A 25082-nucleotide genomic window follows, 5' to 3' on the forward strand; every position below is an offset into this window, starting at 1 on the left:
AGAGAGAAGGAAAAAGCGCATCATTAAAGGAGATGGGATTAGAGTTAGGAGAATGCAAGGAGAAACATGGGTGAGACACAGGGAGAAAACGACAGAAGACTGAAAGTTGACTGGAAGAGAATGCGAGTGATTCCCAGGGCTTGTTGTTCATTGATTCACTCTAATGGATGGGAATATATATGATATAAAGATCAACTTTAAACTGTGATTTCTCTGTGCTACATTTTCTGACTTACTGCAGAATTATAATTACTTAAAATATTTTCCAATTTCTTTCTTTCTTTTTTTTTGAAAGCCAGAGTTAGACAGTGAGAGAGACAGAGAGAAAGGTCTTCCCTTCATTGGTTCACCCCCAAAATGGCCACTACAGCTGGCGCGCTGCGCCGATCCAAAGCCAGGAGCCAGGTGCCTCCTCCTGGTCTCCCAAAATATTTTCCAATTTATCTTTGGGGTTACTATTCAGCCTGGAGTTATTTCAGTAGGGGTTTTTGTTAATATGTAGACCCATCTCACTGAATTCAGAAAATAGAGTGTCATGGGTCAAAGAGTATGCTCTCAAAACTCAACTGTTGAATTCCTAATTCCAGTACTTCACAATGTTCTTCTATATGGAAATAATGTCCTTGCAGATAAAATTAGTGAAGATGAGGGGTTGGCACTGTGGTGCAGTAGTTAAGCTCTGATTTTGAGGCTGGCATCCCATATTGGAGTACTGGTTCTAGTTCCAGCTCCTTCACTTCTGATCCAGCTTCCTGCTAATACACTGGGAAAAGCAGTGGATGACAGTTCAAGTGCTTGGATCCCTGCCACATAGTGGGAGACCTGGGTGAAGTTTCTGGCTCCTGGCGCTGACTTGGGCCAGCCCTGGCTGTTAACTCTGTCACTTTGCTGTTCAAACAAATCTCTCAAAAAGACAAGGTTATCATGACACCATATTGGATTTGAGTAGTTCCCTCCCCACCCCCACCGTGACCCCTGAATATTACTGTCAGTCTCATAAAAAAAGAAAAACTTGGACAGAGACATGCCCAGAGAAGGTCATGTGAAAAGGAAGGCACCAAGGCCTGCCAGCAGGGAATTGGCCCTCTTCCACACCACTCAGAGAACGCCACCATGCTGACCTAGGGCATCTAGCTTCCAGACTGTGAGGCAACAACTTTGTTGTTCCAGGTCCCCACCTGTGGCACAACTAGGGCAGCCCTTCCAGGGAATATGTGCATTCTGAATGACTTAAAATATGTGGAATATCCAAGATGATGCTTTGTTATGGCCTGGGATGTGGTCATTTACAGGCAGGAATTATGATGAAAGCACTTGGAAATCCCATTAGGGGTAGGGGGTGGCAGAGATGTCTATGCCTCCATGGGGCTAAGACTACTGAAGGATTAATTCTCACATTCTTCATTCTGATCAAATTTTTATCTCCTTGTTACATTACACTTCCCCACTACTTCTGAGAAGGGATCTGCTTCTCCTGGCAGTTCTGTCAACTGCTGTGCTGTATGTTTCACAGCCAGAGCATGGATTGAAGTGCAGCTGTAATACATTACCAAGTTAGTCCCAATCACTGGAAAGATAAACTGCTATCTCCCAACTATAAAAGCTGCTGATTCTAAAGAGGTCAGGTGGAGAAGAAGAAATGAAAACAGTTCTGTAAACCATACATGCAGAAACAAGTTTCATATGGTTGAGATACCTAGAAGTATAAAATGTTGGAAAAACACAAATACTGATTTCAGCACTGTATTATGAAATGATAAATCAAAGGACAAAATGATCCCCAAATTCTTTTACTTCTCCTAAATAAAAATTATATATGCATTTATACATTGAAAGAGTCCACGATCCCTCTGAAACACAGAGAATGTGTCAAGTAAATATGTCAATATGTAAAATACATCTATGAGATTTAAAGTCCTTCAATTCAACAAAGCACATTTAGACCTATGAAACAGGATAAAGGTGCCAAATGGAATCAGACAATTGACTGAAAAGATAAATGTAATGATCGATAACCATTTAATTCCTGTTTCTGAGTAAAGGATGTCAAAGATCAAGTATGGATGACACATTCATTTCACACTTCAAATCACAAAACATAAACCTGCCTTGAGGCTGGCACTGTGGCATGGTGGTAAAGCCCCCCACCTGCAGTGCTAGCATCCCATATGGGCACCAGTTCGAGTCCAGGCTACTCCACTTCCCATCCAGCTCTCTGTTGTGGCCTGGGAAAGCAATAGAAGATGGCCCAAGTCTTTGGGCCCCTGCACCCGAGGAAGCTCCTGGTTCCTGGCTTCAGATCGGTGCAAATTTGGCCATTGTGGCCAATTGGGGAGTGAACCAGCAGATGAAAGACCTCTCTTTGCCTCTCCTTCTCTCTGTGTAACTCCGACTTTCAAATAAATAAATAAATCTAAAAAAAACTCAAAAAAACAAAAAACCATAAACCTCTCTTGGCACAGATGTTACTAAGGGCTTGTAGCTGTAGAGCTGCCAGCTTTCCAGAATTAAAGGGGGAGAAAGTAAATACATATAAATGTAGCTGCACCCACAGTCCTGTGGACTGAAATGGTGACTGGAGGCCTAAGTCACTGGAATGCTAGCCCTGTTGTAAACACACCTGCAGCCAGTTCCTAGGTAACAGGACCTTCCAATGAACCTCAACCATGGATAGAGAAACATCTCCTGTACCTGCCACTGCAGGAGGAGTGACTAGCAGCCCACTGTTTGCCTCCCTGTGCAGACAGTAACAGCCCATGTGGGAGTGAGTACAGGGAGGTACTGTATCTCCTTAGCCTGTTATCGATTGCCAAATTGTTACTATTTTCAATGAGACACTCTTCAATTTTCAACGTGATTGAGATCCACACATAAAACTGTTTGGCACAGGTATTCACCCTGTGACAAGTTTAAAACCTGTAACCAAACTCAGTCTCACTGAGTGGGGCCAACTCAGGTGGTTGATCCATTGATTTCTGGGTTTAAATCCTTCATTTGATGAGCTGAATAAACTTAAACTACTGATTTTTCAACCAGATGCAGATTATTTAACAGTATACACACATGGGAATGACTGCACACTGATATTTGTTCTGATTATAAACAAATACATGGTTTTTATTATACTTACAGAACGTATCAAAGGTCTAGCTTAACATCCAATATCTGTAATGTTTATGTTCAGTGAAACTTGAGTTCACAACTCAGTATGTTTTCCAAGTTACTTTCCTGTGGCTGTCTTGGGGTTTGGTCACTTACTAACGCAGCAGGTCTACAATCACCCCTGATTGTGGTCAGCAGGAACCTGAGAAGTTGCAGCTCTGTCTTCTCCCTCTCAGAGCTGTGGGAGGAAGGTGTGCTAGTTGAAGACTCCCACTTTGTCCCATCCTGGGGAGGAATGGGTTTCTTTCCTTCCTTGGACAAGCTTTGAGTTTCTCCTTGGTTACAGGATGGGCTCTGGGTACCTGGCACTGTGGCAGTGATGAGCCAGCCCTCTGCAGGGCAGCCACAGCTGCCTGGGTGGCCATGGGCAGAAGGCACACCATGGGGCACAGAGGCCCCCGGACAGATGCTCCCAGTCGGGAGGGTCTGCTCCTGGACCACGAACTGATCAGTGGCCCCAGAAATAGGTCTCAGGGTGGTCAGTCTGCTGAGGATTCACCCAGAAGGGCTCTCCCAGGGCCGCTATGGCTGCCATCACTATTCTCATTGTTCTTGCAGTGATCAATGTCAGAGATGCTTCCTGTCTTCGTTTCTGACTGAATTCTGTGTTCAGCTCTAGCTGAGGCATGTGGGTGAGAAACGCACCAAAGCAGCTCCCCAGAACCCTAGCCCAGGGTCTCACTGGGAGCCTTCCTCAAACCCCACCTGGGCATATGGGAGTGAGTGGAGACCTGCCTTCCTGGAAGCAGAGATGAATCCAACTGTCCCCACCCCTGGGCTTGTCCATGACTGAGTGCCTTTTCTTCCAGACTGAAGAGGATAGAAACCTGGAAATCTTCCACTACCGATCAAGCTAACATTGCTAGCAACACGTTATGTTAGTCACATGAATTCTCCAATATGGCATAGGCTGATAACATATGAAAGTCTCCCAAAACATACCTGTTAAGTCCAGTCTAGTCATCAGAAAGATATCAGGCAAACCCAACTCCAGAGATAATCTGCACAGTACCCTGGACAAACCAAAGTCATGGAAAACTAGGCAAAATGGAACACGGACCAGGGGCAAGGGAGCCTGGCAAAACGTGAAGACCAAACATAACCTGGCATCTTGGCAAAAGCATTGCCAAACACAGTGTGCACTCTGCTTAATGGGATAGGACCAGTGTCCCAGTTCTGCCAACTGTGCCACAGTGAAGCTATTAACTTACTGAAAACAGATTGAGGGGTATGTAGAAGTCTCTACATAATCTTTGTAACTTTCTGTGAATCTAAAATAATTCCCAAGTAGCAATCTACACTAAAACTGCAATCAATTATAATTTAACAACAAATACGTTGTATTAAGCTATTTTCTATATTTGAAATACCCATTTTGCTCCCTTGTTTCCAAAACAATAAAATTCCTCATTAAATAAAATGGATTAATTTCTTTTCCTTCCAAACTGCCACTCCTCTCTTGCTCCAACCTTGATGATAACTGTCTATGTTTGAAACTCTTATTGATAATGCCATTTTCATCAAAGGTTATGCAGCACTATCACCTTCTTACAAAGATCCAAAATGCCATTTAATTTTATCCTTATCTCACATATGAATATCTCTTTAGTGTTTGCTGCCTACCTGCACTTAAATATACAGGTACCATATACCTCCTTTTCTTTGTCCATGCATTTGATGATGGACACCTTGGTTGATTCCATATTTTGGCTGTTGTGAGCAATGGAATATTATTCAGCTATAAAAAGAATAAAATTCAGGGCCAGTGCTGTGGCATAGTGGGTAAAGCCACTGCCTGTGGTGCTGGCACCCCATATAGATGCCGGTTCAAGTCCCGGTTGCTCCATTTCCCATCTAGCTCTCTGCTATGGAATGAGAAAGCAGTGGAAGATGGCCCAAGTTCTTGTGCCTCTGCACCCATGTGGGAGACCCGGAAGAAGCTCCTGGTTTCTGGCTTTGGATCGGCACAGCTCTGGCTGTTGCGGCCATCTGGGGAGTGAACCAGTGGATGGAAGACCTCTCTCTCTGTCTCTGTCTCTCCTTCTCTCTCTAACTCTTTCAAATACAATAAATATTTAAAAAAAGAATAAAATTCTGTCATTTACAACAAGATGGTTGCAACTAGAGGACATTATGTTGAGTGAAGTAAGCACACAGAAATAAACACTTTATGTTTTCTCTTTTGTTTTTAAAGCTTTTTTTTTTTTGACAGGCAGAGTGGATAGTGAGAGAGAGAGACAGAGAGAAAGGTCTTCCTTTTTGCTGTTGGTTCACCCTCCAATGGCCACCACGGCTGGCACGCTGCGGCCAGTGCACACGCTGATCTGAAGGCAGGAGCCAGGTATGTTTTCTCTTTTATGAGGGCTCAAATTAAAAAAAATCTAAACACAAAAACAAAAACAAAGTGTGTATGTTTTGCTGCAAATAGTGTTTTGTTAAACTTTGTTTAAGATCTTTGTCAAATTGTTAAGTATCTACTATAGTTTAAATCATCCGTGACTATTTTAAAACTTACTATATGAGTGAAATGGACATCCTTTCATTTGATTGTTGTTTATAGCCCTTACCTATATTCTTGCTGAATTATGATCTTTTTACTTTTTATTTTTGACTGTTTATTGACTGGAGCATTAAGACTTTGTTTTAGAGAAGCATTAATATATTATTTCAAAAAATAAAAAATATATATACTGGATGACTTTGTCTCCTGCAGTTCATTATTTTGACATTGAAAGATCATCTATTTCCATAAGCCTTGTCATCTTAAATGACCATAATTACTCTTAGAAAACTCAATATTCACAGCGTGGTTTCTAATGCCTCCAGTAACTAAAACAGTACCCACCCCCTAATGCCCCAGACTCAGGCCACTTAGATTATAATCCAGGGCCACTTTTTTTTTGAATCAAACATGGCATTTATTCTGTGCAAATTTTTTAGAAATTCATGCAGTTTTTTCATATGCTTTTCTGTAAATTTTTTAAAGTTTTATTTAGTAAATATAAATTTCCAAAGTACAACTTTTGGATTATAGCGGCTTTTTCCCCCCATAACCTCCCTCCCACCCACAACCATCTCCTCTCCTGCTCCCTCTCCCATCCCATTCATATCAAGATTCATTTTCAATTATCTTTATGTACAGAAGATCAATTTAGTATATACTAAGTAAAGATTTCAACAGTTTGCACCCACACAGAAACACAAAGTATAAAGTACTATTTGCGTACTAGTTATACCATTAATTCACATAGTACAATACATTAAAGACAGAGATCCTACATGGAAAGTAAGTGCACAGTGACTCCTGTTGTTGATTTAACAATTGACACTCTTATTTATGACATCAGTAATCAGCCGAGGCTCTTGTCATGAGTTGCCAAGGCTATGGAAGCCTCTTCAGTTCACCAACTCTTATTTAGACAAGGTCATACAGGCCCACTTTTTCCCACACAGATTTTTGAAAAAACAACTTGCATGCTATCTCATTTCATGAAATTGTCCTTATAACCCTATGCCCAGATAAGCCATGGTGAAATAAGCAATTTAAAAATTTCCATTCTCTGCCTGTTATCTCACAACTTTTTTCCTTACTAACTGCACTTTGAACTTATCTACTCATTCGTAAAATGGTGTTACATATGCTTTGACCTAATATGCAAGATGGCTACTGTTATTGGAACAGAACCCCTTTCAACTTTCTGTGCAACTGGATTGGTAATAACAGTGCTTAAGATTTTGTGATGGGTGAGTAGACAAATGCTGAATGTGGTGAAAATTCAATTCAAGTTTTTCTGATGAGATGGAGAAAACATGTTTCCTCTACAACAGACACAGCAAAGCCTGGATATACTGGGGTTACAACTTATGAGAATAAAAGGGCTGGCAGCTGGAAAACAAGAATTGACTACAGCAAAGGTTTTTAGCAGCCACCAACTGTGGTTATGAAAAGCTGAGAAATGAATATAAATAACAGAAGAGAGGGAGTAAAAAGATACAAATGTGCTTACCAGGGCAAAGATACTCTTGGTAGCTCTGGCTTCAGGGGAGGGTCTATGAGAGGCAGTATTTCCATGAATGTGTTGCACCTGCTGCTTGTGTCCATGAATCCACTGGACAAGATCATGAGCCCCAAACACAGAACATCAGGCAAGGATGTCAATGCTATATATAGGGTGTCTATCACGTTTTCAAAGTTTGTAACAGAACAGTACCCCAAATCTCTAGTCCCTGTGATGTTTTTGTGGCTCCCTTTGCCAACTATATACATAGGGACTCAGATACTTAGCAGCATGTGCAGGATCCAGCACAAGACATTGGAGGAACCAATGTACTTTTGGGTTGTTACTTTAAGCTCAGAATATCTGAAGTTCCTGGGGCTGATGGTGATGGCCTGGAAGACACTCAAGAGGCAGACAGTGCCAATGGACACACCTCTGGATACTCTGTGGACATAGAAAACAATTTTGCATCCAAAATCGCTGAAAAAATATTTCATCCCAAAAGCTGCCAAGGTCTCTGGGATTCCTTTAGAGATAAGGACCAAAGAGTTGGCTACAGCCAAGTGTATGAGAATCAAATATGTTGATTTTGCCCTGCATCCACTTAAGTAGAGTAAAATATAATAAGAGGGATAAATTCCCCAGGATTCCAACGACAACCTGGAAGAAGAAGATCATTCCGAATTTCAAATCCATAGAGGTTATTCTGTTATTTTAGAGTTCAATAATCATATCACAAAGGTTCTGTGTGGAAATATGAGTTGTAAGTTACATTGTCATGAAAGAGCTAATAAAAATTTCTTCATTTAGCATTACTTCCTCCTAGAAATACATCTCTAAGATAGATGTTTATTTGATCAACACTTGTATATCTCCCAAAAATTTGGTGTGCTTCTTGATATACAATGTACAGTCTATCAATTATAACCTATTTAATATTTATAGCTCTCTGAGTTAGAAACCAGTATCAATCTCCTTTTGCTGATCAAGGGATCTTAGCTAGAAGAGGTATAAGTGGCTGTTTTCAATAGCAATGGCATCAGAATTTAACCCTGGTTGCAATGGCACTAGTGTTAACCATTGTGGTATAGTCTCAATAATAATCTGTTATTTAAAAAAACCCAAATACAAGTATATTCTATATTTGAAATTTACATTTCAAATTTATGGTAATTTCTAATCTTGTAAAATATTTGTACTGTGAGCCAGTTTCATTAGTGAAGGAGTATCATGGGTCTTAACAAAACAAAAATGTACTAAAAATTTTCCCTTCATGAAATATGATTTACCAAATACAGATCATTATCAATAGAAATATTGTTTTGCCAATGGCACCCATAAAAGAAATCATTATATAATAATGAGTTTTGCCTTAAACTAGGGAAAAGGAAATTTAAAAAGCTAATATTTAATGTAGAATCAAATAAAATGATTTTTTATTAGAATACAATTATCTACTTACTATTTTAAAAAACAACTGAAATCTAACTCACATGTGATTTCAGAAAGATAACAATAGGGAAAATACGCAAAATTGAATTTGGAGACTGACATGGAAGAAATGGGAGAGTAAGCCTGAAAATGTCATGAAGACTTTTTTTTTAATGAGATAAAACATCATAGGACATTCTTGTGCCTGAAAAATGCTGAAGTCCTGAATTTTTTTCTGCTGCCTGAATCCCTCAACTTTCCTTAAAGGTCCTTCCTTAACATCACAAAGGAAAATTGTCTCACATTGACTCACAAATATTTTTAGGAGATGTAGCTGATACATCTTTTAATCACATCAAACCTAAGAGAGAGGAAAATAATCATCATTTAGCAAATGCTGCTGGGTCCCACTGTTTATACAGACAGATGGACATTTTGACTGGTTCTGTCAAACTCAGTATCACAGGCATTCAGAAACTGTACTGAAGGAAATAACTGCAGTAATTTATCAGTAATTGTGGCATGAGAGAATGAGTAGCAAAATAACTTCTGAATGACACTCCTAAGAAGTAGAAATATTATTTTTAAAAGAAGATTTATTTTTTTTGAAAGGCAGTCACAGGGAGAGAGGAAGACATTCTCTCTCTCTCTCTCTCTCTCTCTCTCTCTCTCTCACACACACACACACACACACAGAGAGAGAATTTCACCTACTGGTTCACTCCCCAAATAGCCGCTATGGCCAGGGCTGTGCCAGGCTGAAGCCAAGAGCTTCATCTGAGAGGTCTCCCATGTGGGTGCAGGGGCCCAAGCACTTGGGCCATCTTCTGCTGTTTTCCTAGGCCATAAGCAGAGAACTCAATTGAAAGTGGAGCAGCAGGGGCTTGAAGAGGTGCCCATATGGGATTCCAGCCTCACAGGTGCAGCTTAACCTGCTATGCCATGATGCTGGCCCTGAAATATTACTAATAGCACTTTTAGAAGATTGCAACAGTTCTCATAAGTGAGGATTGTGTTACAAAATGAACACACTGGGAGTAGGGAAGAGATTGGTTTTAGACCTGTTTCTCTCCACATGTCCCAGGGATTACTCCTCTTTCCTGTGTGACTTTGGTACTGAACCAATTTCTACCTCAGAAGAATCTTTTTTCATGACATGAGGACTTAGTTGGGCACAAACACTACACACATCATTCCCTAACAGGCTCTGCCTCTTGCACTCAATTAGAAACTGCTCACTACTGCTGCTGCCAGGACAGTCGTCTCCGTGCAGTCATGCTGACTCCATCTGCATGTGTGAGGGAAGCAGCTGAGCCCTAAGAAATGGGGTTGCAGCTCTGTGACCTCAGCTCCCCACAGAAATGCAATCATCACTTCACCTGTTGTTTCATGACGCTGCACAGTGGGGCAGGAAAGGCTCTCATAAAAACTTCTCCCAGGTTCTAATTCCCCAGCATAGTTAGAAGTTTCTAGCGAGCATCTCCAAAGACACAGGTAAGTGCCTGGTTGAAGCTCTTTCTTTTCCGTAAAACCTGGAGACAGGCAAGGGCTCACATGGTAAAAGTAGAGAACATCCAGATATGACAGATGAGGGACCTGCAGTGAAGCGCAGGCACAGACACCTAAGTGGATCCCGAGATTCTCTATGAAGTTCATTGTTCCCCACATATCACCATCTGCTCTGAACTGCAAAATAAGGAAGGTTATGAGCAGACACAGGGGGAGATACAAAGGGTCTGGAAGCAGTTCTAAAGAGGGAAAGGAAGAATGGAATGCCATGGAAATATTTTTAGAAGTATGATATGACTTGTGTAGCTTAGATAAAATTAATTGGAAAGTCTAATGTAGACTATATAGAGAGTAAGACTATCTATTTTTAGTATTGACCCAGAAGAGGTGCAGATTTTGAACTTACCAATACCCATATGTGAAACAGCATTCTCTATTGAAAGATCTGTCACAAAAACCTCGCTGGGAATGTGCTGTCAGTGACTTATTGCAATTCTCAAGCATCAGAGAAGCCATTCTTAGTCACTCAAAAAAATTAACAATACTGCTTCCAAGTGATGTATCCAAATGTCATAGAAATTTTCACTATCAAGTATTTGATACATCTCACATATAACACCCTAGGTATTTAAATGTGTTAAATGGGGCGGGCGCTGTGGTGTAGTGGGTAAAGCTGCCACCTGCAGTGCTGGTATCCCATATGGGCACTGGTTCGAGTCCTGGCTACTCCACTTCCGATCTCTACTATGGCCTGGGAAAGCAGTAGAAGATGGCCCAAGTCCTTGGACCCCTGTATCCATGTGGGAGACCTGAAAAAGCTCCTGGCTCCTGGCTTTGGATTGGTCCAGCTCCAGCTGATGCAGCCATTTGAGGAGTGAACCAGTGGATGGAAAATCTCTCCTTCCCCACACCCCCTGCCTCTCTGTAACTCTGCCTTTTGGATAAATAAATCTTTTAAAAAAAGTGTCACATATAATATCAAATATGGTCAACTTTAAATGATTATGAGATCAAGTGCAGTTTATACAAGGTCTTCAATTGTTTCATAGTTAAGAAATACATAAATATAGTGATTCACTGTGTACATTTAAGGATGGAGGTAGATGATCCAATAGATTGATGTAATCAGCACAGGCAGACTCTACAGCCACATCCAGAAGTCAGGGAGCAGAGATTGAGATGACTGAAAAGGGAGAAGATGTGCTGATTCTGACCAAGGGAAGACAGCAGGAAAAAAGTGGAGAAAGTGTATTCCAGGGGAGAGCTGGAGAGAAGTTCACAGTGGGAACTCTATTAGAAGGAAGAGGAAGGCAGCATGGGAAGTGCAGACGTGCAGCAGTGAGCGGTGACACCATGCCTGAGTCCGGCAGCTGGAGGCTGGAGGAGATGCTAGGTTCTGAGAGTGATATTGCCTGAAGCACAGCCTTGCAAACGGCATTATTTGAGTCCTGCCTGGAGCCCCAGCAGGGGGTAGGGTACCACCTAATCCAGCAAAGGAAAAGCACCTTTCTTTCTCCCCATCCCCCCACCAAGTGGAGGGGAGAAGGCGCCATCTTGACACAGTAGAGGCTGCAGTGGCTCTCATGTGTGCAACCATGCCACTTTAGCAGAGGGAGATATCTGCGTTTCCCACTGCCTTTCAGTCTGGCTGGAGGGCAGACAGGGTGCTGGGTACCCACTTAGGATTGTGAGGTGTTCCAATCCTTTCAATTTACCACAGGCTATGGGACTCAAATTGCCACGGCAGAGCACCCACAGGAAGCTGGCTCCAGAAACGGCTCTGCTCTCTCCATAGACAGGTCAGGGTCATGGGGTAGAGAGGGGATCCCTTGTACTTCATGACTGTGGGAAGGCTATGACTGCATGATAGAGTGGGGGGTGTATCCGGGTCTCTGGGCAATCACAATGCTGTCAGAGGGTCTGAGCTCCCTGACGACCTGGGGTGGTTCATTATGAGGGTTCCATGATTACCCTGAGGACTGCACAGATCCTTTATGTGGTTCATGCCCCAGTGTGTGGGTGAAGGTTGTGCCAACTATGGGCTAACCCTGGACATCGATTGTGGTGGAATGAGAAGGTGATGCCAAGATGGCAACTGGCATGTGAGTGTCAGTTACTCAGGAATGGCTTCGAAACCCACCTGGCAATGTAGCCTGCCTGGCAACAGGCCATGATTGGATGGCTTTGGAAAACACAAAGCAATAGAGCCTGCCTGGCAACCGGCTGTGATTGGATGGCTTCATAAACTGACTGGCAATAGGCTGTGATTGGATGGCTTTGGAAACTTCCTGGCAACAGGCTGTGATTGGTTAGGGCATAGACTGCCCCTTCACCAGATTGGCTGCCTTGGCTATTCAAGCTGCTATACCAACTGAAATAAATGAGTCTGGAGGCTGCTCTCCTCTGGCCCACTTTCACCTGACTCCCAGGGTCTGTGTGGTGACTCCACACTTCTTGCCCCCACCACATTCCTCCTCTCAGAATGAATCCACAGCAACATCTGGCGCCCAACGTGACTGAGAGACAGCCTGTCAGACTCAGCGAGGTCCTGCCTTGATTTTAGCAAGTAGGCCCCTCGGTGTTGTGTGTGCTGTTCAGTTCTGTGAGGGTGAGCACAGGACCCCTTCCTATGCCCCTTTCCTTGTCCTTGTCCTCAGTCTAAGTGACCCCAGGTTAGGCACACACCACCTAGAAGCATAACGCTGCTTCTCAGCTCCTCCTTTTACTTTCGATTCACCCAGCATATTCACATAAGGGACTGATCATCCCAGAATTTGGAACCAAGTCATCTTCCCTCACTCAAGAGGTGACACTCCGGAGACACTGTGTGGGCACACGACCTTGACCTAATGAATCAAGGAAGTCCCCCACTAAGCACAGGACATACATATGATCTGATACACCACTGTCTGTTCATCTAATGTAGGGAAACCCCTGCATAATGTCATCAGCCGCTGAGGTGCTAAGAATTTGTTTTGTTATGGCAGCAGTGCTGTGGGTGTCTTTCCTTTGGCTAGAGTTGGCATGATGTGCTTCTCTTAAACACTCAAACATGGGAAAGATACCCCGCTCTCAGAAGCACACAGATTACCAAACATAATGAATCTGTGAGTGCTAAGAGCCTGTCATTCCAGGCCTCTGCCTCACAGGCAACAGTTGATGACTTAGGGAGAGAGAGCTCCGACAAACAAAATGACATGCAGTAATGCTTAGTCAGCCACCCCCCAAATACCCATGGGATTGGCTAAAGTATAGGGTCCGAGCTGCTAGGGTGTACATGCCAAACTGCAGGATTTTGGGATGTTATCAGTCACCTTACCTGTCTGATAAGACACCTGGAACTTTGGATATTTCCCTGCTATCTGCTAATTGGCTGTTGTTAGGGGACTTTTATCACAAGGGGAGTTTATTATTTTTTTTAGGAGCTTTTGGCTTAGAGTTCAGGGCCCAGTCAGGCCCAAGTTACAAGATGGAGGCCTAATCTAAAATAGCTGCTCCTTGATCCAGCCTCAGGTCTCTCAAGGTCACCATCCCAGCAGAGGGGAGGAAACTAAGACTTTTCCTTTCTGTCTCAGGGGCAGCTGAACTCTTGCTAAGTGCTCTTGCATGGAAATGGGGTGCTTGTGGGGTAGAACCCAGTATAGTGCCCAGGCCACACAAAAAGGAGGAATAATTCCTAAGGCACCAGCAGAAACTGCAGACAGACTGGATGACTTAGACCCTACTGAACACTAGTGTTTGCTCTTAGAATTTAGTGGAACTATCATTGATGATGAGTGCTGAAGTTAGAGCCAATCTGAAAAGAAATACGATTTCATGATGTGCATGACTCTAGTTGGGAAATTAACCTGACTGACCATAAATGTACCTTGGAGAAAGCACAGAGAAATTTTCATGGTTAGTGCAGTTTATGAAATTCTGCACATCTGCTGATGAATATGATAGAATTAGTCACCCACCCAGTTCTGAGTGTAAAATATCGAGTGGTAGTTGATGAGATGAAATTTATCTTTTTTTAAAACTAGGACGTTGCTGTATTGTTTTGAGTCAGTTTATTTCTATCTATACATGAAAACACAGCTGTTCTGTTGACATTGGGGTACAGTTTTTCTCCTTGAGGTTAGGAAAGAGACATTAATGAAGATAAACTCATACTTGATGGTAGAGGAGGGCAGAAAACATTATTCAGCTTTGCCAGTGTTATATATGAGGATTCCCCAAAATATTCATGGAAAATCCACATTATCCTTTAATTCCATTTTTCCTTGGACTTTCTGAAGTACTTTAGTATACCATGTAATGTTTTGTTCAGTTAAAAAATGCTCTAGTGTAATTTGTACCTTTCTTCTACTTCAGATTATTTCATGCACATAACAATATGTTTCCAATATCCATTTTTCATACTTGGGTTGTATTTTAATAACTTTCTTAAGCCATACATTAAGCAGAGTAGAAGCAGATATTCTCTAAATTGAAAACAGATAATTATTTGCCTCTGGGGACAGTTTTAGGGTTTTTTTGCTGAATTTCTTTACACTTATATTTCACATCATGTAGCTTAGGACAATCTCCAGTGTTCTACAATAATTTATTGGTTGGTACCATTGCCAGTAAATTGAATGCATATTTTGTTGTCATCCTAATGTTGATCCATATTCAATAAAGCTGACTTTGAGATAGGAAATTACTCAGTGTATCTTCTTTTTAGTAAAACATCAAATAATCTTTATTTACATTATGTTTTCCTATAGGATAAAATGTAGACAACAGTGGGAAGTTAACACGATTCTAAGTACAAAGTAAAGTAAATTTAATGTATCACACTGTGAGTATATTGCAGCATTCAGTGTTCACAGTCTGGGAACAAGAATAGCACAACACAATGTAACATCAGAGTCATTGTCACCAGGCTCCTTTAGGTCAAAGCTAGACTCTGCCAGTATGTAAATGACCTCATATATCCCTCTGACTAAATTCTCTTGCAGTGTTAAAGATAAAAATTAGCAATGCCTAAATCATATGATTATGATGATTATATTGCTAGGAGTACATAAAGCATTAATAACAGTGGCCACTACATGGTAAATACTGTGGAAAGAAATGTTTCAACCTTGGAAATTATGATACCAAATGAAAAATCTTTGAGACAACTCTTAAAGAAAAGTAATGGTTACTGAATAACTTTGTATTAATTGTCCATGAAGAAATATTCATACCTCATGTGTTTATACAGAATCCTTTATTAAAAATATGAATATTGGGGCTGGGGCCATGGCGCAGGAGGTTAACCCTCCACGTGCAGTGCTGGCATCCCATATGGGCACCAGTTCTAGTCCCGGCTGCTCCTCTTCCAATCCAGCTCTCTGCTGTGGCCTGGAAAAGCAGCAGATGATGGCCCAAGCCTGTCTCTCCCTCTCACAGTCAGTAATTCTACCTCTAAAATAAACAATAAAATCTTAAAAAATTAAAATATGAATATTAATGCTAGGAAATAACAGAATGTCCACGTGAATTTGAAAATTGGGATTATGTTCCTTTTCCAAATTGTCACTAGTAACCTGCGGAACTTCTCTTGCTTAAGTCAGTTTCTTTCTTCTTTTTTTTTGACAGGCAGAGTCACACAGTGAGAAAGAGACAGAGAGTGCCTGTTGTGGAAGGAACACACAGTACCTTCACCCATGTTTTTCACTGTGTTAGATTGACTCAGCCCTCACTAGATTCCCCCAAAAGGCATAGGCCACAGGCTCAACTCACTGCCCTTCTAAGTCTTTTCTGACTTGACTAAAAGGAGTTCCCCCTCCATCCTCTTCACTCTCCCCAGACAGCATAGCCCATAAACCCCATAAACTCTCCTTTGGTCCTCTCAGATCTTTATAAACATTTGGTGAAGTGCATTTTTATATTTCAGTGCCTGAGTGTAACCATCTCCTTATAAATGTTCATCTGTGTAAAGAATATCAAGCTAGAGACATCACACTTGATTTAAAATCTCTATATTACAAGTGCATAAAAATAAAACAGTATGGATGGTATAGTGTGAAAACACACACCAGGACCACTTGAACAAACGGTGATCCCAGAAATGACTGGAGTATATATGCTCAACCAGTCTCAACAAGGGCACCTTGAACACATCACAGATAAAGGGTAGCCTCTTCAATATGTGTTTGGAAAAAACTGGATATTCATGGCCAAAAGAGTGAGCCATTAGATACACAAAAATCCATGAAAATAAGTTAAAAGACTAAACCTGAGACCCAAAATTTATTAGAAGAAAACACAGAAGGCAATCTCCTAGACACTGACCTTGGCAGTGATTTCATGAATATGACACCAAAAATTCAGGAAACAAAAAATAAAGAAGTGGCACCATGTCAAACTAAAACATGTTAACAGCAAAGGAAAAGATCAACAAAATGAAAGCATAATATAGAGATTAAGTTTTTGCAAACTGCTTACAGGGGTTAATATGTGAAATATATAAATAACACACACCACAATTTAAAAAAAATAAAAAAGAATCTGAAGTTTCAAGTGGGCAACAGATGTGAATAGACATTTTTCTAAAGGAAATGTATAGTTGCTAAAGCATATAGAACAAAGTGCTCATCAAGGAACTGCACATAACACCAGAATGAAACACTGCCTTTCACCTGTTAGGATGCTTTTATCAAAAGATAAAAGATAGCAACTACTGTGTAGTGAAGGCATCCACACTGTTGGTAGAAATGTGCTTTAATATAGTCATTAACAGGGGCCAGTGCTGTGGCATAGTGGAGACAAGATGCACCTGCAGTGCCAGCATCCCCTATGGGCACCAGTTCGAGTCCCGGTTTCTCCAATTCTGATACAGCTCTCTGCTATGTCCTGGGAAAGCAGTAGAAGATGGCCCAAGTGCTTGGGCCCCTGCATCTGCGTGGGAGGCCTGGAAGAAGCTCCTGGCTCCTGGCTTCAGATTGGTGCAGCTCTGACCTGTGGTGGAATGAGAAGGCCATGCCAAGGTGGCCGCTGGCAACAGAAACTTCCTGGAAACATGCTGTGATTGGATGGCTTTGGAAACCACATGGCAAAGGAGCCAGACTGGCAACAGGCTGTGATTGGATGGCTTTGGAAACCATAAGCAACGGAGCCTGCCTGGCAACAGGCCGTGATTGGATGGCTTTGGAAACAAAGCAATGGAGCCTGACTGGCAACAGGCTGTGATTGGATGGCTTCATAAACTGCCTGGCAACAGGCTGTGATTGGTTAGAGCATAGACCACCCCATGACCCAATTGGCTGCCTTGGCTATATAAGCTGCTGTACCAACTGAAATAAATGAGTCTGCAGGCTGCTTGCCTCTGAACTTGTTTGTTCAACTGTATTAAAAACCCTAATGACCTTACTGTAGGGCTGCTGATGCAGCCCAGCTGCACCTGGTGAGGACACTGGACCAAACTTGAGTTTAAAATAAAACTCTGTGCTTGCATCAGCCTCAGCTCCTGGTGGTTTTAACTGGTGGGACCTGGATTTTTCAGGTACAATAACCTTAGGTTGACTATCAGCCATTGTGTGTGTGGGAGGATGGTGGTCAGCCCCAGAGGCAGACACTAGTGATGCTGTGTTTACACATGACTGCAATCATCAAGCTCTCCAGTAGTGACAATGACAGTGCAGGCTTCAGAGCTTCAGCAGGTCTCAGAACTTTTCCCACTTCCAAATTCCAGGAAACAATTAGAACTTTCTAATTAATATTGAACATTTCCAAAGGGACAGAGGTATGTTTAGTGGAGGTGTTCCTTTTTCATCACACACTGGGGTAGTCAGGACCCTAATATGGAGATCACAGGGAAAGTTCATGTCTGCTTTGGAAGGACTGATGGTAACTGATGTGTGTTGCAGTGGATTCTGTGCTTCTCTGAGATGCTATTTGTTCTGCATGTTCTCTCTCTTTCTACTACTAACCTTCAATGTTATAGTTAGAGATGTGGAAACACAGGGCCTGAGTAGGGAAGAGTGAAAAGAAGAGCAACAATTGCTATTAAAAAATAAACAAAGGGGCAGGTTTTTCACCAGGAAGATGCATGTGTCCCAGACAGAGTACTGGGTTCAATTCCTGGATTGGCTTCTTATTCCAACTTCATTAAATATGGACCCTGGAGAAATAGTGGTGATGGTTCCACTAGCTGGGAAATCTGTATTGAGTCCTTTGCTCTCATCTTTAACCTCCCTCCCTTGCATCCACTGCATGCATTTGGGGAATGAACTGGCAGATGGGAGGTCTCTCTCTCTCTTTCAAATAAATAAATAAATTAAAAGTTTTAAAACCACTGGAGACTATTTTGCTATTCTGCATAAATTGGAAAGTGTAGATGGAATTTATCTGTTCCTTTTAGGTTTTCCAATTTGTTGGTGTACAGTGTTCATAATATTCCTTAAGCATCCTTTGTATTTGTTTGCTATCAGTTGTAAATCTATTTATCTCAGACTATATATTAAGTCTTCCCTCTTTTTTTCTTAATTACACTAGTTAAAATTCTGTTTTAGGCCACCCCCCTCCTTTGGAATCTCCAAATTTACCATGAGAATGCACTCACAGCTTCTTGTGAAAACAAGTTACCTATCCCACCTTAGCATGCCAGACAGGATGGAGAACTGTACATGAGGTCTTTTGATGGCTTTTGTCCCTGCCTGGTAACTGAATGCCAATCTGTCGTTTATTTTTTTTCCTTCAAAATTGTACGTAAAAAGTCCACTTCCACCAGTCCCTTTGGGTTTTCCTCTTTTCGAAGCCCCCCTTCATGCCGCTCTGGCTGGAGTCCTTTGATTCTAATACTTTTAAAATCTCAAAACAAAAAAAAAGTTCTGTTTTATCAACACTTGTCATTTTATTAATTCTTGTATTTTCTTAGTTTTTGTTCCATTTGTTTCTGCTTTGATATTTGTCATTTCATTCCTTCTACTGATTTGGGGTTTGGTTTCTTCTTATTTTTCTGGGTCCTTGGGATGCATTGTTAAGTTGCTTATTTGATATTTTTCTGTTTTTTTTTGTTGTTGATGTAGGTGATTATTGTTAAAAACTTTTTAGTACTACTTTGCTGCATGAGTTTTGCTGTGTTATATTTTCATTTTCATTAGTTTTGAGGAATCATATAATTTCTCTTTTGATTCACTTATTGACCAAGAATGAGGATGTGGCCAATTAGTTATCAGAAAATTCAAAATGGTGTGGTCCTGTTCACAGCAAGGATGACTGGTAATGAGCCAGGGTTTGAGCACTGGGCAAACACCTGGATGGATACGACATGAAACAGGGAGTCCACTTACCCCTCAGATTATCTGAATCCACCAGTGATGGGGACAAAAGCCAGGGAAACCTTTGCAGAGTGGACAACCGAGGTTTGGACATCAACTCTCAATGTTCAAACCCACTCTCTGCAATCCAGGAAGCCCTCCTGTCTGCCCTGGGATTTTCCTCTTTCATGGGGAAGCCCTCCTCCCAGTGGACCCTTCTGTTGCTCCATCAGGTTCTGGGCTTCCCGGGTCTTTGGGGCTAACTTTGTGTGGATGGCCTCAAGCACTGATTGTTTTTGATTTCCAAGAGTGCAAAAACAACCACGTAGACAGAGATGTGGGATGTAGATATGGTATTTACCACTATACCACACCAGCACCCACTTACTCTTCTCACCACCTGATATCCACTCTGTGCCAATCTGCCACTCTCTGCTCTGCTCTGCATTCCTTCTTCAGAATAAGGCACCGCCTAAGACAAGGACACATGATTCACAATGAGAAATCCTACATTCACCCTTGAATGTTCAATATAATGCACAGTCTGTCAATGCCAAGTATAGCTCCAGTACAGCTATTTCCTGAGAACCTGAAGGTTATAGAGCCTCGTGTGCCAAAGTGTAGACACACCATCTGGCTTTTAAAGCCCCCTGTAACATTTTCCAAAGACAACACATAGGCAGCTACACCACTGAATTTACTTAATTCTGGAAAAACTAGTTTCATGCAGTAACTTTTTTTAAAAATAAGATTTATTTATTGGGGTGGCATAGTGGGTTGAATGACCAACAGCCTGCAACACTAGAGACTCATATGGGTGCTGCATTGAATTCTGGCTGCTCCTCTTCCGATCTAGCTCCCGGTGAATTGCCTGGGAAAGGTGCTTCGGCCCCTGCACCTCTGTGGCAGACCCATAGGAAGCTCCTGCCTCCTGGCTTTGGCTTGGCTCAGGCCTAACAACTGTGGTCATTTGGGGAATGACCCAGTAGATGGAAGATCTACCCTCTCCCACCTGACTCTCTCTGTAACTTTCAAATAAATAAATCTTTAAGAAAACTTTAAGAATGTTTGTTTATTTGAAAGTCAGAGTTAAGAGAGACAGGGAGAGACAGATCTTCAATTCGCTGCTTCACACCCTAATGCCTACAATGTCCAGAGCTGGGCTGATCTGAAGCCAGGAGCCAGGAGTGTTTTTGGGGTCTTCCACGTGGGTAGTAGGGGCCAAAACACTTGGGCCATCTTTTGCTGCTTTTCTCAGGTGCATTAGCAGTGTGCTGGATTAGTAGTAACAAAAACAGGTCTTAAATCAGCACCCATATGGGATGCTGGTGCTGCAGGTGGCAGCATTACCTACTATGCCAGAGCACTAGAACTGCAGTAACTTTTTTTTTTCTTTTTAAAGATTTATTTATTTGAAAGTAAGAGTTACACAGAGAAGGAGAGGCAGAGAGGCAGAAAGAGGGAGGGGGAGGAAGGGAGGGAAGGACAGAGAGAGGGGTCTTTCCTCTGATGGTTCACTCCCCAAATGGCTGCAATGGTTGGAGCTGTGCTGATCTGAAGCCAGGGGCTAGGAGCTTCTCCTGGTCTCCGATGCGGGTGCAGGAGCCCAAGGAATAGGGCTATCTTCTACTGCTTTCTCAAGCCACAGCAGAGAGCTGGATCGGAAGTGGAGCAGCCAGGTCTTGAAAGAGTGCCCATATGGGATGCCGGCACTGCAGGTGGTGGCTTTATCTGCTACGCCACAGCTCTGGCCCCTGCAGTACCTTCTTACTGAGAAGATGTATCAGCTCTTCCTAACAGAGTAATGAATATAAGAGGCTTATTAAAAAGATCCATTGAAATGTCACACAAGCTCCATGTGTCCAGTCACTAACACTTATATGGAGGCTAGCACGATGCCACACATGACAGATCATCAGAGGGTTCCCATGAAAGTTGGCAAGTTGGCTCTGTGTAAAGAGTCACTCGAGAAGTGCAGTAGTCAGGGTTCTCCAGAGAAACAGAACAGATGTGTACACACACAGAACGACAGATTTAAATTGAGTTGGCTCACATATTAGTCTTTGTGAGTGCAGAATCTATTGAGGTATACTGGGTCCATCCAGTACGTGTAAAGGAGAGAGGAGGGTTTAGGAAGTTTCTGGTAGAGAATGCCTGCGGAGCTGTGATTTCTGGTTTCAGCACAAGGCTCTGGGTGGTCTCTCTTTCAAATCACAAACGGGACACTAATGAGACAGGAAGAGCGTGGGGTGTGTGCCCCTGCATTTTAGTGTAGTATAACTTTAGTTTCCTCTATGTTCTAAGAAACAGGCTGCCTGAAGCAGCCGTTGGCTGCAGAGTCAAGGGGAGTGACTATACACCTAGAATTTTCCAGAAATGAGAAGAGTCATCATTTGTCAAGGACAGAGGTTCTCAGACTGCAGAGTTCCTATCCAACCTGCCCACCTATGGGGTTCAATTGGCAACAGCTCTTCACTTCGTAGGGGCTCTGCCCATCACTTGTCTGTGATATGCCAGATTCATGGTCTGCTTGTGCCACCTGTTCTGCTATCTACATAGGAATGTGTATTTTACAACCTCTCAAGCCTGCTAGCTTTTGGGAAGGTGCAGAGAGGCACCAGCAGTCTGGTGGGAAGGATGTGGCAGGGAGTGTTTCCCACTGCTGTACATGACATCTCAACCTGGGCTGTGTTCATGCTCCTGATGAGGGCCCCACTGCTGGTGCTCAAGCCCTTTAATCTCCCCTGTTCCAGCCCCAGTGGGGGATCTGCCTGTGAGGGACCAAGCTCTATGTGCTTCAACACTCCCTCTGAGGGAAACACACAGTGATTTTTTTCCTTCACTGGACTTGTGAGAAAGATACAGGAAATGAGGACATGTGTTATAAATTATGGTATCTTACATCCAACAAACTGGGAGATTTACAACTTCTGTTAAAGAGCCTGTATTGTGAATACATTTATTGTTACACGATAGGTATTATTCAAATATCATTTATAGAGATATAATTTATATGAAGATGCACACCTTTTAGGTGTAGAGTTCTATTAGTTTCCACCACCATGGTATAGGAAGAAAAGATTTTGCATCCCCACAAAGAGTGCCCTCCTGCATGTATGAAGTCAGTATTTTCCCCCTACTCACAGCCTGGGAACCTCTGATCTGGTTGCTGTCATACTGTTAGCTTTCCAAGCTAAACTATGTGACTTTAGGTACTCTATGATTATTTAACTGGAATCATACACTATGTGACTTTTGACACTGGTTTCACTTTCTCAGCATAACGCTTTTGATAATCAACCATGTGGTCCTCTGTATCATCTTCAGCCTTTTCCATAACTGTGATCCCACTGTATCGATGCATCATAATTTGTTTATCCACCCATTTGTTGTTGGAGATTAGTTTGTAACTTTGGAAATCATACTATAATACTATACAATACCTAGAACTCTTTTTTGTTAAAAGTACCACTTGTATTTCTGTGTGTAAATATTGGAGATTGGTGACAGTTGCACATTTTGCTATCTTTAACTCTTTAGATTAAAAATTTAAATTCCACTGGAAATAACATAGTTCTTTAAATTCTTCAAATGTAGAAAACCAATGCTATGCCATGAAACTCATAACAGTCCACATGAGAGAAACAGCGACACTGACACAGTGCCACAGGAAGTTACTGGATTCAAAAATCATAACATGTAGAGAAATCCTGAATCAATGAGAATGATGACACTGTTGCACTGTTACTCATACAATATCAGGATTCAGCCGGAAAGAGGAGGGTACTGGGCAGAGCCAAGATGGCAGAATAGTGAGGGTACACACCGATAGTCCGGGAAAATTTAGTTTAATAAAAGTGGAGTTACAGTAGCCTCAGAAAAAGGATCAGGAAAAAATTGCAGAGGAAACGCTTCCAGATCTAGTGGCTGTGACTCGGAGGACCTTTGGGGAGAGCAAGGTCGCCCACTGCATGGAAGATGAGCCGCAGGAGCCGCAGGGCCTGCGCACCAGTGCGGGAAGGGGAGTGGATGTGACACAGATGACCGGCGGGGAGAGCAGGGCTCTGAGTACAAACATCAAAGATGGAAGGGGAGGTGAGCTCAGTAACCGGAGACACTGGCGGGGAAACGGCAGTCAGAATCTAGAGGGGAGTGGGAAAGTTCACCAGACTGACTACAGGAGAGAAGGAAAAAGAAGGTGGGGGGTTACTGGTACAGATGAGTTTCTCTCTCCACCAACCTTGCAAAGGCGAGCAAGAGACAAAGAGCAGGCCGCCCTGTGGATATACATAACAGGGGAGAGCGAAGGAACTTAGTCGCTACAATTCAGTAGCCTAGGCAACCCAGTGGGAGTCCAGAGGAGAAACTGAGCCTGCACAGACTCTTTGGTTAGAAGCCAGAGATCGGAATCTAAATACCATCAATTCTGCTCAGCCGTGTGGTATTACTTACCTCCTGAATAATAAATAAATAAATAAGTAAATAGATAGATAGATAGATAGATAGATATTTACCACACATAACCTGAGGGTGTCACCTTTGCACAACCATAACATGGAAGAACCAAGCAGAGCTCTCAGGCCACATCCATCTCAAGCCTCCAAGGCTCCTCCAACAGCAGACAGTCCACTTAACACAGACATAGTATTAAAAAAAAACCCACAGTGAGGGAAGAAGAATTAACAATGCCAAGCAACAAACACAAAAATCGAGGGAACAAGATCAACGAAGACATTATGACGCCTCCAAATAAACAAAACACCCCAAGCCAAGATTATGAAGATGATGAGATAGAAGAAATGCAAGATATGGATTTCAAAAAATTTATGATAACAACATTTAGAAGTCTTCAAAAGCAAATCCTTGAACTACAGAAATCAAAGAAGGAGGTACCTTTACCTGAAGGGAGGAGAGAACTTCCACTTTGACTACGAACTTGTCTAAATATGATCAGAGTTGGTGAACTCAAAAGGCTTCCATAGCCTTGGCAACTCATGACAAGAGCCTAGGGTGATTACTGATGCCATAAACAAGAGTGTCAATTTGTTAAGTCAACAAGAGGAGTCACTGTGCACTTACTCCTCATGTAGGATCTCTGTCCTTAATGTGCTGTACATTGAGATTTAATGCTATAACTAGTACTCAAACTGTATTTTTCACTTTGTGTTTCTATGTGGGTGCAAACTGTTGAAATCTTTACTTAATATATGCTAAACTGATCTTCTGTATATAAAGAGAATCGAAAATGAATCTTGATGTGAATGGAAGGGGGAGGGAGAGGGGAAAGGGAGGGTTGCGGGTGGGAGGGAAGTTATTGGGGGGGGAAGCCATTGTAATCTATAAGCTGTACTTTGGAAATTTATACTCATTAAATAAAAGTTAAAAAAAGAAAAAAAATAAATCCTTATTGGACAGGATTGAAAATCTCTCTCATAAAAATGAAATTTTAAGGAAGAATCAGAATGAAATGCAGAAACTAGTAGAATAGGAAAGTGTGATAGTGAAGAGAAATCAAAATGAAATGAAGAGCTCAATAGATCAAATGACAAACACATTACAAAGTCTAAAAAACAAAGTCAGTGAAACAGAAGAGAATATATCGGACTTAGAAGACAGAGCACAGGAAAACATACAGTCAAACCAAAGAAAAGAAGAGGAAATTAGAAATCTAAAAAATATTGTTGGGAATCTACAGGATACTATTAAAAAA

The 25082-nt window shown here is 42.0% G+C and overlaps 1 protein-coding gene and 1 pseudogene across 1 annotated transcript in view; one reads left to right on the top strand and one right to left on the bottom strand.

Moving 5' to 3' along the window:
- ORYCUNV1R1633 (vomeronasal 1 receptor oryCunV1R1633) overlaps positions 1-25082 on the top strand; it is a 97457-nt gene that overhangs the window by 27535 nt on the left and 44840 nt on the right. The gene's annotated exons all lie outside the window — the stretch shown is intronic.
- On the bottom strand, positions 6939-7856 carry ORYCUNV1R-PS1572 (vomeronasal 1 receptor oryCunV1R-ps1572 pseudogene; annotated as a pseudogene).

The sequence above is a fragment of the Oryctolagus cuniculus genome, chromosome 18 (assembly GCF_964237555.1).
Source record: "Oryctolagus cuniculus chromosome 18, mOryCun1.1, whole genome shotgun sequence".
Lineage (NCBI taxonomy): Eukaryota > Metazoa > Chordata > Mammalia > Lagomorpha > Leporidae > Oryctolagus > Oryctolagus cuniculus.